This window comes from Sarcophilus harrisii, chromosome 6, assembly GCF_902635505.1.
Source record: "Sarcophilus harrisii chromosome 6, mSarHar1.11, whole genome shotgun sequence".
In the NCBI taxonomy this organism is placed as follows: domain Eukaryota; kingdom Metazoa; phylum Chordata; class Mammalia; order Dasyuromorphia; family Dasyuridae; genus Sarcophilus; species Sarcophilus harrisii.
This window is the reverse complement of record NC_045431.1, coordinates 153,180,385-153,194,905: the sequence shown is the minus strand read 5'-3', so window position 1 is coordinate 153,194,905 and position 14,521 is coordinate 153,180,385. Positions and strand designations below refer to the sequence as shown.

Below are 14,521 nucleotides of genomic sequence, written 5' to 3'. Positions count from 1 at the left end.
AGGATGGTAAGGCTAGATTGTTTAAAATAAATAGAGTCATTGAAAAAAAGTTTGGTTTTTTTTTTTGTATGAAAGAAAATAACAGAATAAAAGCCAGAAAGAATCATAGACAAGTAGGGCAGTCTTGAAAGTTATATGTTAAATTTATTGTTGTTGTTCATTCATTCAATCATGTCTGACTCTTTGTGATGCCATGGATCAGAGTATGCCAGGCCCTTCTATCCTCCACCATCTCCCAAAATGTATTCAAACTCATGTTTTCTTGGCACTACCCATCCATCACATCCTCTGCTATCCCTTTTTTATTTTTGCCTTCCAATCTTTCCCAACATCAAGGTCATTTCTAATCAATTCTAATAAAATTCCTATTTTTTCATTATGTGGCCAAATTATTTCGACTGAAGCTTCAGTATTTGACCTGTACGTATTGACTGATATGACTTCCTTTCTATCCAAGGGATTCTCAAAAATCTTTTCTAGCCCCACAATTTGAAAACATTGATTCTGAAGCATTTAGCTTTCCTTTTAGTCTAAGTCTCACGGCCATATAATGTTATTGGAAAAAACATAACTTTGATTGTATAGACCTTGAATTTGAGTTTATTACATTTTTTTAAAAAAGTAAACCGTATTTAACAGAGACCTGTAGTTTCATGTGCAATATTGTTTTTCTCTGTTTCTTTATATCTGGTGTGTGTAATTGTTTGTAGTCATGTATGGCTCTTTATGATCCCATTTGGGTTTTTTTTGGGCAAAGTTATTAGAGAATATGTCATTTAATTCTCCAGTTCATTTTACAGATAAGCAACTGAGACAAATGGGGTTGAATGACTTGCCCAAGTAAATTTATGAGACTGGGTTTGAGCCTATCCACCCTTTATATATAAATGCTATTTATTTGGTGTTTATTAAATTCAGAATAACAATAAATTCTGAGACTAATATTAGCTGGTCAGTTAATGAAATAGTTAAAAGAATGCTGGACTTGAAGATTGAGAACCAGGATTTATAATCTACTTCTGATACTAAGCAGTTTCCTCATCTGTAAAATGATTATCTAGTGATTATGTTGTAGCCTAATATCCTAGAGGCATCTCCTCCTCAGGGATCTAGAGGTAACCTGAGACATCCAGACTATATTCCTCCTTTAATGCAATTAACTTGAGTTCACACTGTTTGTATCCCCTTATCTCCTTCCTACATACACAGATACTATGGTATAAATGATTAGGGTCCTATTTCTATTTAACCATTTAACATTATCAGTTTTTAAGACTGGGATATTTACTCTGAATACATTGTAATAACGAAAGCATAAACATTTCACATCTTCACCAATGCATTATTTCTTCTATTCCACCTTGGTCTCTAGGCTTACTCTTAACACTATTTCTACTTTGTATTGGACCCTCCAAGTTTATATCTTCTTATGAAGCAGAGTCTAGGGGTGTGAATTAACTCCCCTTACTCTCCCACAAGACCAATTGGTGGTGTGGGAACATGAGGGTTCTTTGCAAGCAAAGAACTTGTGATACAAATTTTAGTGCAGGTTAACATTGTCCCCGGTTGATTTATCTGACTGTCAACTATAAGTCTCTTGAGAAGAAGATGTATAAAAGTGGTTTTTGAAACTTGGGGGTCTATCTCTCAAAAAGACTGCTGGTAGATTTTTGTTTTTTAAGGGAAAAGAATGGATTTATACAAAAATATTTATAGCAAAAAATAAAAATATATATAGCAGCTCTTTTTATGTTAGATAACAATTGGGAATTGAGGGAATATTCATGAATTGGGGAATGGCTTACAAAGTTGTGGTATATATGATTGTGATGGCATATTAGTGTATATATGCAATGAAGGTAGTTAAGTAATTCATTCAATCAACAAGTGCTTACTGTGTCCTACACTGCTAAGTACCAGGGATACAAATAAAAGGTCACTCATCTCCAGGAACTCACATTTAATTTAATAGGCTAAAAATATATGAACAATTGTACATTCAAGATATGTACAATGGAAATATATCAAAAAGAAGGCACCAGATGTGTGTGATAGTGGGAAAGGTTTTTGAATAAGATGCGTTTGGGACTTACTCAGTGTATGCATCCAATGAAGAATTTTCTCTACCATTATAATTCAGAGAGATCTCAGGTATATATAGATATATAAATAAGATATCACAAATTAAAACAGTTCTGAGGTACTACCTCATACATATTAGATCATTAGAAAATTTCCAATTGAGAGTTTATTCCTTTTAATTCTGCTTCTTAGTCCAGCGTACATCATAATCTTCTATATCACTCAATTGTGTATAGGAAAGTAGGAGGGAAAAGGAATAAAAGGGGGATTTGGTCACAGAAGGGAGGATGGATTAGGGGAGACAAAGTCAGAAGCAAATTATTTCTGAGAAGAGACAGGGTGAAAGAGAGAAAATAGAATAAATGGAGGAAATAAAACTGGGAGAAATATAATCAACAATCTTAACTGTGAAAAAATGTCAGAAGCAATTTTCTCTGATAAAAGTCTCATCTCTCAAATATACAGGAAAATGAATCAAATTTATCAAAATAAGAGTCAATCCTCAATCGATAAATGATCAAAAATATAAAATCAGTTTTCAGATGAAATAAAACTATGGTCATATGAAAAAAAATGCTATAAATTATTGCTGACTTGTGGTCAGCTTTCTATGAATGCTGATACGGTCCTTATACTGATCTTTGCTGGCTACTCATCCCTGCCTAGGGCCAAACCTCAGCTCTTGATTCTACTTTCTGCTGGTCATTGAACATCAGGGATGTTCTTCCTTGTTCCCTCTGATCACATTCTAAATGGTAGTAGGTGAATCAGGCAGGATCTACATTCTGGCCTTTATCATGACTTTTTATTAGATATACAACTACTTTCCAAGGATTTTAAATAGCAAAGCCTTAGATAAATTTGAGCATTTTGAATTGAAAGTGACTTCTCCTTCCTTTCCTCCTCTTCTTGCTCCTCTTAATTCACATCACATGTAGCTTGGAAGGGCAGCTACTGGGTGAGAAGTAGTCACTCTTATCAATCCTGAAGCCAGATAGATAATCAGAATCTATCAGTAAATATTTACTAAGCCTTACCATGCGCCAAGCATTGTGCTATATATGCTGGATATATAAAGAAAGGTAAAAGCCGGCCCTGCTCTTACAAAGCTCACAGTCTTGTGGAAGAAATAAGGTGTAAGTGGCTATGTAAAGGATGAATAGGAAATATTAGAGGAAGGGCACTAGAATTAAGATAGATTGGGAAAGAGTAATGGTTAATGATAAGATTTTGCTGGAACTTGAAGGAAAGTCAGAAGATGAGACGAAAAGGGAATTTTTCACAGGAATAAAGGACAACTAGTGAAAAGACCCAGGGTCTGAAGTTTTTTGAATATCAAACAGCAGCAATCCTAGAGATAGTAGGAAACCCAATGCCATTTATTGAATAAAAGGATAACATGGTCAGACTTATGCTTTATAAAGATCACTTTGACTGCTGGATGAATTGGAGTGGGGAAAAATTTGAGGCAGGAAGACCCACCCACCAGCAGGTTATTATAATAGTCCAAACATGAACTGATAAGAGCCTGCATGAAGATTGGAGCATTGACAAAGGAGAGAAAGAAACATATGCAATAGATATTGCAAAGGTAAAATTGAAAGGCTTTGACAAAAGGAAACTTCAAGGAATGAGACCCCTGGCAATAAAGATGAGAGTCTGAGTTTGGAGAGGAGCAGGAATCAAGCTGAGCTGTTTATCAGGCAGAGCTGCTGTACAAATTAGGAGCTATATAAGTCTTCTCAAAGAGAAAAAGGACATGAAACCCTACAGGATCACGTGGTGTTAGTTCACCTCAAGCATTTGTATTTTGCCCAGTAACTCATAAAGAGGCTAAATATGTCAAGAGATGGAATTTTGATTTAGTTCTTTCTGACTCTAAGGACAATTCTCTACCCACAATTCTATAGTACTATTGTACTATTGTAAATATAATCCCATTTTTCTCAAAGGGGATCTGTGGGAAGTTTTCCTGGCTTTGAGGACAGGTCTCTATGCAGTACTCCACATTTTCTCACATATATAGTGACTTTTTTCTTTCATTGCTGTTTTCTTTAAATGGGAAGGGAATGAGCGTTTATATAGCGCCAACTATATATGCCAAGCTCTGTGCTACATGATTTTTTTTTTTTTTTTACAAATATCTCATTTGATACTCAACAACAGCCCTAGGAAGTGCTATTATCCCCATTTTTGAGGAAGACCCTGGGCACATTACTTAACTTAAGATCTGTTAATATCAGTTCTTCCTGACTAGAAGCCTAGCATTCTGCATTCTATGCACTCTGGTACTAACTAGTGGCCTCAGTGGAGCCTTGCCACATCAGAAATGAAAATCTATAGGCACAGAATAATAGATTTAAAGCTTAAAGGAATCTCAGAAATCCTTGAACCTTTTAACTTACAGATGAGTAAATGGAAATCGAGAAAGTGTCTGAGACAGAATTCAAACATAGGGCTCCCTGACTGATTCTAACACTGTCCATCATGCTATGCTAGAAGTTAAAGAGACATTTAAAATTGGTTCTTAGAGCAAAAGCTCTTCAGACAACACATTAATCCACCTTTCATTCATCTTATTTGAATCTGGTTCTTAGAACTCTTTTTTTCTCTTTGACATTGCTTTTATTGATTTATTATCCGTAGCCAGTCACTTCAACATTCAACAGTCATTTCCTCATCCCCTGTATCTATATGTATTCTGATTTAAGATGAGAGGATATTTTTTTGGTTGAATGACTTTTAAAAGTTTAAAAGTTGGCTACCAATTTGGCTACCAATCAGCAACTTTGTTGAATTCTGAGAACACAATAAAGCACAAGGCAATTATGTATCCTAATGCATGATGTATGATCAGTCCATGTGCAGTGACCCAAATTATACACAATATTTTCCTAGTTAACATTTCTTTGGTTTCCTTCCTTACTGTCAGTTATATAACTCCTTATTATCATCGGCATATCTGTCTTCTCAACAGCTTGGTATTTATAATCTCTAGTTATTTTTTTAACCCAGGAAGAACTAGTTATCCAGGGAAATTCAAATAACTAAGTTTGTTTAGTTAGTGGTCTTTATTTTGAATACTAGATCAAGTCAGCTATTGGCCAGCAGGTATTTATTCACTTTACAAAGTAAAATCCATAGACTTTGTGATGGCTTATTTTCTGTGCTGCCAAGAAACATTTTCCTTTATGTTTTGCAGCTATACTTAGAATAGTTGAGCTTGTCACAAGTTTGACATTCAGATAAGGTGGGGAGGGGGTATTACTGACATTAACATAAAGGGTAATCCAGAAAAAAAATTAGTGACATAGAGTCTAAGTTTGTTTTTTATGCTCTCTTTCTTCCTCTTCCTGTGTCTCTTAATGTTCTCCCCAAGTGCCTGGTTGCTTTATCACTTTCCTCACTTGTTATTCTTTGAAGGCAGTAATCTAATCAATAGATCTTTATTTGAGTACTTCCTGTGCCTTTCAAAATTCAAGCACAAAAGGACTATAAAACTGTATATTCTTTGACCCAGGCATCCCACTACTAGATATGTACTCTAGAGAAATCAAAGAAAAAAGGAAAAGGCATATATGTACAAAAATATTTCATCTCTTTTTGTGGTGGCATGGATTGAATGAAATTGAGAAGTTGGCCATCAGTTAGAGAATGGATAAAACATGATTATGTTGAAATACTATTGTCTTATAAGAGATGATGAGCAGGATAGTTTCAGAAAAATAAGGGAAGACTTGTATGAACTGATGTAAAGTGAGCAGAACCAGATCATTGTGCTCAGTAACAGTCATAGTGTAATGATCAACTGGGAAAGATTTAGTTACTTTAATAAATACAGTGATCTAAGACAATTTTGAAAGAAACAGAATGAAAAATTCTCTCCACTTCTAGAGAAAGGATTGATAAATTCAGTGCAAATTGAAGTATAATCTTCTCATTTCCTTTTGCAACATGACTAATATGGAAATATGGTTTGCACAATTTCACTGTATAACTAGAGGGAAAAACTTTGGAACTCAAAATTAAAAGGCAGTTAAAAATAAATAAAAAGAAAAATCTCAAGTTCAAAGGCCAAGGATTGAGGCTATTTCATAGACCATATGCCCTGAAAAACTTTAGAAGACTCTTACCCACCCCCATGGTGGTATTCTCTCTCTCCAAACATAAGCAGTGGAGTTCCCTGAAATGAGAAGAGAGATTAGGAAGGGAATAGTGCCTTGTTTGTATATTGGCATTATGCTAAGTATTTTATAAACATCATTGTTAAGTAAGTTTTGATCCTTATTTGAGAGTTGAGGACATTGTAGTAAACAAAGGTCAAATGACTAGCTCAGGATCTTCATTCCTCCCATATCCCTAACTTCCCCCACTCTACACACAATGGTTCTGAAGGGAACCTTGGAAGGCAATAAATACTCCCTGCCATTTCTAGGTTCTCTCTTTTCCACTAGCACATACCAACTTCTCATCATTAGAAGTTTATCCAATTACAAAGTTTAGTTCATGGTGAATATTACAGGTTGACAACCAGTTAACCTTCCCTCCTCTCTCAAGAAGTTTGCCATCTAGTTTCCTTTCAGTCTTCTCTTTCCCTGTCCTGACTTTCTAACAATGGCCTGTAGCATCAATGTTGATGCTCCCTCAAAATGCTTAAACTCCTAATTCTCAGAATAGTCACAGACAGTTCCTATGAATTTTCTTTCTAAACCTATGTTTCTGCCTTATCATGACTTCTAATATGTCAGCCCTTCAATATTAGAGTTGATCAATTCAAAGAATCAAAGAATTTAAAATCTGGGAGGGATCCCAGTAGCAATTTGGAAGTAGGCATGCCTGGAAGTAGGCATGAAAGAAACTATACATATACCATTTAGCAATAGCAGTAGGTTATATTCCCAAAGAGATGAAAGAAAAAAGGAAAAGGATCTACATGTGAAAATTATTTATAGCAAATATTCTTGTAGAGCCAAGGAAGGGAAAGGATAGGTGAAAAGCATGGAATTAAGCAAAGCTTTCTTCTGGAGAGAGGAAAAGGGAGGGGGAATGATGTTATCTCTTTTCCCAGACTGGTATTGATTCTTTAATCCATAGATCACGTCCCCATTGTACTCAGGTCAGGATCATTGCTTTATTTCAAATGGTTCAACTCTTCAGAACTTTTGATGACTCTTTGATGCTTCTTCTCCTGCTTGCTTATAGCATCATACTTCCTTTTTCCTCAAGTGCCTTTAACTTTAGTGTTAAAAAGCTCAGGAGAAGTTTATAATAAGTGTAAATAAATTTACACATATTACATCCATTTGAGAAATTGTGCCCTTCTTTCAGTGATCCTAAGCTGTTTTGTGCTTCAAGAAGCCATTTTTAAAATTTAATATCCTACAGGTCACGATAAATAACTATATAAATCTCATGAAATGCTAATTCAGTTCATTTCAATAAATAGTTCTTAAAATCCTATGATATGTAAGACTAGTAATATAATTAATTAATATAAATTAAATTAATATAACTATTAAATTAATTAAAAAATTAATTATTAAAGTGGCATAGCTCCAACTTTCAAGAAACTGAACTAATATACAATTTTGAAAATTAATCAGAAGATAGAGTTTACTTGAAGTGAGGTCTCAAATGGAATGCTTGAGAATTCTTAGAATTGTATTCTTATCAACTCCTGAAGGCATAGGTGTCATTATTATCCGTTTTGCAGATGACAGAAAACTAAAAATATAGGTCATACATTTTTGAGATCATACATTCAAAAAAAAACTCAACATGCTTGACTATTGACCCAGAGTAGGATAAAATTTAACAGACATGTAACCAGCAGGTGGCACTCTGAAGCAGGAATGAAGGTATTTAGCTGAGGGACTAGCCCCCATTGTTTGGAATTTGAGGGGCTTTGCCCCAATAATGCTTGTTCCTACACCATATCATCTTCCTCTCACTGGATAAGCCTACCTTCTGTTGGGCCATAATTCTATCCTATTCCTCACTGCAGAGATCAGAAACTTCACTACTATTTTTAGTATGTGGCTGCTTCAGGACTTAGTGGCCTAAGGATGAATAGTACTGAGGCTAGGGATTCATTTACATCTGTTTTTCAAGAGGTTATAAAAATAATTAATCAAGACAAGAAGTATTCATTAATTACTGTGTGCCAGATAATATGACTAAGCTCTGAAGATAGAAAGGCAAAAAACAAAACAAAAAAAAAACTCACAAAAACAAAACAAAACAAAACAAAAACAAAAAATCCCAACAAACCAGTGTCTGTCAAAGAGTTCATAATGTAATGGAGGAGAAAACATGCAGTCCCATAAGTGCAAATAATCAATGTGTGTGTGTGTGTGTGTGTGTGTGTGTGTGTGTGTGTGTGTGTAGATAGATGGATAGATTAGATAGGCAGATACAGATAGGTAGATAGATACATAGATACAATTTGTATTCTGCCTGTCAGATGAATTTGAAATTATGTTGCTTGGTTTTGCTGTGTTGTTTTGGACACAGCATTTTAGTAGGAACATTTATAAGCTTGAGAAAACCCAGAATAGATTAATAAGGAAAGTAAGAAGTTTAGAGATAAGTGTTGATATAGAGAACAGAGATTGTTTAAGGAGGAAAAAATTAACTAGCATATGATATTTGTCTTTTTTGCAGCCTTTTTTATTGTAGTAAGATTATTTATTTATTTTTAATAAACATTGATTTGTGAATCATGTTGGGAGAGAAAATCAGAACAAAAGGGGAAAAAACCACGGAAGAGATTAAAAAAGAGAAAAAAAAAAAAGAAGTGAACATAGTTTGTATTGATTTATATTCGGTCTCCTTAGATCTTTTTCTGGATGCAGATGGAATTTTCTGTCCAAAGTCTATTGGAATTGCTTTGAACTGAACCGTTGAAAAGAACCAAACCTTTCATAGTTGATCATCACACTTTCTTGATGATCTTCTGTACAATGTATTCCTGGTTTTGCTTGTTTCTCTCAGCATCAGTTCATGTACATCTTTCCAGGCTTTTCTATATAATCAACTTGCTCACTATTTTTTATAGAACAATAATATTCCATTATCTTCATGTACCATAATTTGTTTAGCCATTCCCCAATTGATGGGCATCCGCTCCTTTTCCAATTCTTTGCCACGACTAAAAGAGCTACAAACATTTTTGCACATGTGGGTCCTTTTCCCTCCTTTATGATTTCCTTGGGAAACAGACCCAGTAATGGTACTGCTGGGTCAAAGGGTATGTAGAATTTTATAGCTCTTTGGGCATAATTATAGATTGCTCTCTAGAATAGTTGGATCATTTTACAATTCCACCAACAATGCATTAAGTGTCACAGTTTTCCTACATCCCCTCCAACATTTATCATTATCTTTTCCTTTCATCTTAACCTATTTGATAGGTGTGGGGTGATACCTCAGAGGTGTTTTAATTTGCATTCCTTTAATCAATAGTGATTTAGAGCATTTCTTCCATATAACTATAAATAGCTTTAATTTCATTACTGAAAATGGTCTGTTCATATCCTTTGACTATTTATCATTTGAGGAATGATATTTGTCTTTATATGAAAACCTGTTCTGTGGAAGAGAGATTTGTCCAGGACTGGATGGGAAAAGTTGGACTGAATTAGATTGAAAGTTTAGTTTGTTTTGGAATCAGTGGGGTTAAATTACTTGTTCAGGGAGGTCAGATTTAAACTTTAAAGTCTTTCTGACTCCAAGGCTGGGGATCTATCCACTATGCCACTAGTTAACCCCAATTTAAAATTCTTTTATTGTTGTTGTTTTCTTTTTTTTAATAAGGAAAATCATTTTAATAAGAGCTTTCCAAAAATGGAATGGATAGTTTGGAGAGATAGTAGGTTCTCTAACCAAAAATTCTTCTAGTAGAGATTAGTTAGCCATTTGGGGTGGCTGGTCCCTTTCCTGACAGAACCAGAAGCACAGAAACTCTATGATCAGGAACCACTTTCTTTTTGCCTTGTAACTCCATTCCCCTGCACATAGTAAGTACTTTTTAATTAAATGCAATGAAAACTCTCAACAGATGAACATCCTGAATAATATATAAGTATTCATAAGATATCAAAAGAATCCTCAGAAATTTTCCAGTGCATTGGTTGAAACAAACCACCAGAGAAGACATGGATGAGATTTACACACCAGTATAACTATGGATCCAGACCACAGGTGCAGAAAACCAAAAAATGTGCACGTATGCAGATATCTTAATTTCTCTACCATTAAAAAATGACATCTTTTATATTGTTTAGGTAATAGTATATATTTTATATAAAATTAATCCTTAATCAATTCTAAAATTATCAATTCTAAAATTTCTAGAAAATGGCATGAAAGCAAAAATGTGAATATTGATACATTGAAAGAGGGAAATGGAGTTAGATTGCCACAACCAACAAAAACTGTAATGTAAATTGCTAAAAAATACACTTTTTGTATGCAATTCTTTTTTATTTGTTGTTTGTCCTTCATGTTTAATATTTAATATTTTTTATTTTCTGTTACATGTGAAACAGTTTTTACATTTGTTTTTAAAAATTTTATTCCAGATTCTCTCCCTTCCTTCCTGTTCCTAAACCCCTTTAAGAAGACACATAAAATTATGCAAAACATTTTCATAAAAGTCATGTTGTGAAAGAAAATGTAGATTCCCTTCCCCCCCAAAAAAAACTCTTTAAGAAAAGTAAAGTTCTACTGTTTGATAAAAATTGCTGGGAAAATTGGAAACTAATATGGCAGAAACTAGGCATTGATCCACACTTAACACGGTACACCAAGATAAGGTCAAAATGGGTTTATGACCTAGGCATAAAGAATGAAATTATTAATAAATTAGAGGAACACAGGATAGTTTACCTCTCAGACTTGTGGAAGGGGAAGGACTTTATGACCAAAGCAGAACTAGAGATCATTACTGATCAAAAAATAGAAAATTTCGATTATACCAAACTGAAAAGTTTTTGTACAAACAAAACTAATGCAGACAAGATTAGAAGGGAAGAAATAAACTGGGAAAATATTTTTCCAGTCAAAGGTTCTGATAAAGGCCTCATTTCCAAAATATATAGAGAATTAACTCTAATTTATAAAAAATCAAGCCATTCTCCAATTGAAAAATGGTCAAAGGATATGAACAGACAATTCTCAGATGAAGAAATTGAAACTATTTCTAGTCATATGAAAAAATGCTCCAAGTCATTATTAATCAGAGAAATGCAAATTAAGACAACTCTAAGATAGCACTACACACCTGTCAGATTGGCTAAGATGTCAGGAAAAAATAATGATGATTGTTGGAGGGGATGCGGGAAAACTGGGACATTGATGCAATCTTGGTGGAGTTGTGAACAAATCCAACCATTTTGGGGAGTAGTTTGGAACTATGCTCAAAAAGTTATCAAACTGTGCATACCCTTTGATCCAGCAGTGTTACTACTGGGATTATATCCCATAGAGATTATAAAGAAGGGAAAGGGACCTGTATGTGCACGAATGTTTGTGGCAGCCCTTTTTGTAGTGGCTAGAAACTGGAAACTGAATGGATGTCCATCAGTTGGAGAATGGCTGAATAAATTGTGGTATATGAATATTATGGAATATTACTGTTCTGTAAGAAATGACCAACAGGATGATTTCAGAAAGGCCTGGAGAGACTTACACGAACTGATGCTGAGTGAAATGAGCAGGACCAGGAGATCATTATATACTTCAACAACAATACTATATGATGACCAGTTCTGATGGACCTGGCCATCCTCAGCAATGAGATCAACCAAATCATTTCCAATGGAGCAGTAATGAACTGAACCAGCTATGCCCAGAGAAAGAACTTGGGGAGATGACTAAAAACCATTACATTGAATTCCCAATCCCTATATTTATGCCCACCTGCATTTTTGATTTCCTTCACAAGCTAATTGTACAATATTTCAGAGTCTGTTTTTTTTGTACAGCAAAATAACGTTTTGGTCATGTATACTTATTGTGTATCTAATTTATATTTTAATGTACTTAACATCTACTGGTCATCCTGCCATCTGGGGGAGGGGGGGGGGATAAGAGGTGAAAAATTGGAACAAGAGGTTTGGCAATTGTTAATGCTGTAAAGTTACCCATGCATATATCCTGTAAATAAAAGGCTATTAAAAAAATAGAATTGATTGTAGATAAGTTAGATATAGACATATCTTTATCTTTCTATTCATTTACTCAACCTTGGAGGAAATACCCATATATTATGTGTGTACATAGCATTTTACATATGTGTGTATTAGTATACTATCCATATACATAACTTTCCACAATTTTGCTCTTGATTCAAAGTATTAATATATAAAATATAAATGATAATGTAGTAATGAATATGTGTATGTGTATATATATACATATATATGTATGTGTGTGTGTATATATATATATATATATATATATATATATATATATATATATAATCAATCATTGTTTCTTCCTTTTCTATCACATTCTTTTCCAAATACATGCAATGTTCTACCTTCTGAAATTTTTAAAAAAGCAAATAGTTCAGCATTATGTCTACCATTGGGATCCCAGGATCAATGAATTAAGGATTTTTAATACTCTTTTCTTGCACAATTCCAATTCATTTCCAAAATAAAAGGACCGATTTAATACATTAACATTGGAATAACCCTAACCCTAATTCTCAACGATACTTCCAAAATTAACTAATTTTTTTTTTTCTTTAGGCTTTTATTTAGGGTTTATTTAGGCTAAGAAAAAACTGACAAAGAAAAGTGCCTTACAAAGCAAAATTGGTCATATGTAAAGGAGGTACAAGACCTCACTGAGGAAAATAATTCCTTGATAATTATAGAAAATAGGTACAGGAGAAATAATTTAAAATTTTCTTCTTTTGTCTTCTTTGCCAGTCTGCTGAATAAGACTGATACCTTTAAGCTGTTTATTCTTATTTCTGTATATTACTTTAAATTCTTTTTCTATGTTCTTTGACCACTTAGCTTTTGGGGAATGGCTCTTAGGCTTATATTTATTTTCTGTATATTTTAATATTTTTAGAGATATTTAATGGAAATGCATTTTTTCCTAGACAATTTTTGCTTCTTCTTATGGTACTTTTACCCTCAGCTAAATCCTAGAGTTGTCATCAATGACAGCTCTTGGTCAATCCCATCAATTTATCACAGGTATTCATGAATACTAGATGGTAAATGACTTGCTTTTACCCTAACACATTTTAAAAATATAGTTCAAATATGGTCATTTTTGTCTTTTATTTCCTAAAAGGATTGTATTTCGAGGGTGGTCATTATCCGTGTGCTAAGAGTGTGACTAAGATCTTTGGTCTGTGATTACAGTTGCTATTTACAGTCTGTTTGCCACTCCACCTCATTACCTCACTCTTACTTTATATGTTTTCTTTCAAAGTAGCACCCTTATTTCTCAGGCATATGTTGATTCCAAAATTTGACTGTGTAAAAGGATATAGTGACCCCATTCCTTAGTCAATTGAAACCCCACCCCCATCATATTCATGCCTCAGGCCATCTGGATCTTTCATACTACTCTTAAGGTTTTTCTCTTTCTCAATGTAGTTAAAATAATTGACTTTTAAAAAATATTAGCTTGCAAAATATTAAATATATGAGCTTCACAATAATCCAGTGAGGATAATTCAATAATTCAATAGTTAATATAGTTTAACTTTTACAGATATGGAAATTTGAGACCCAGAAAGGTTTGGAGTCTTCCCTAGATCACAATAGCTAGTAGGTGCTGGAAGTTAGATTTTAGCTTAAGAATTCATGATTATAAATCTGTTTTTTTGTTGAATTAGACAGGTTAGGAGGCATAGATGTTGAATTCTACATTTGCTTTCAGGCATTTTTCCATGTAATACTTTACATTTTTTTTGTATTTTATATATTATTTATGTAATGTTGAGGTGTAAGAATTGAGGGTTGAGAGCTGCCCCAATAGCAATGGGATCCCCCTTGGCCAGTGGCAGACTTTACAAAAGAATTTGCAAACCCCAATGAATACAGGCTGGAGGTTTGTGGCAAAAATGGGTTTATTTAGGCTAAGAAAACAGCTTTCTTACCCCAAAGGTTCCTTTCCGACCCTTCCCCCCCCCCTTTTTTTTTGGGGGGGTGGGGTGGCGGAGGGTCGCACAGCACCATCCTAGTTCAAGCCCTCATTCCCTCACCTCCAATGTAGCAATAGTTTCCTCAGTGGTATCATTACCTCGTTTATCCTCCATTCTACTACTACCAAAGTAATTTTCCTAAAGGAGTTTTTTTTTTTTTACTTCTTTCCTCAGTAAACTCCAATGGCTCTCTATTGCCTATACATAAAACATAAATTCCTCTATTTGACATATAAAGAAACAAACTAATCCAAAATAACTTTT

General features: G+C 34.0%; 1 protein-coding gene across 2 annotated transcripts in view; it reads left to right on the top strand.

Moving 5' to 3' along the window:
* The window catches only part of CFAP299 (cilia and flagella associated protein 299), a 466,055-nt gene that overhangs the window by 319,578 nt on the left and 131,956 nt on the right, over positions 1-14,521 (top strand). The window lies entirely within an intron of this gene.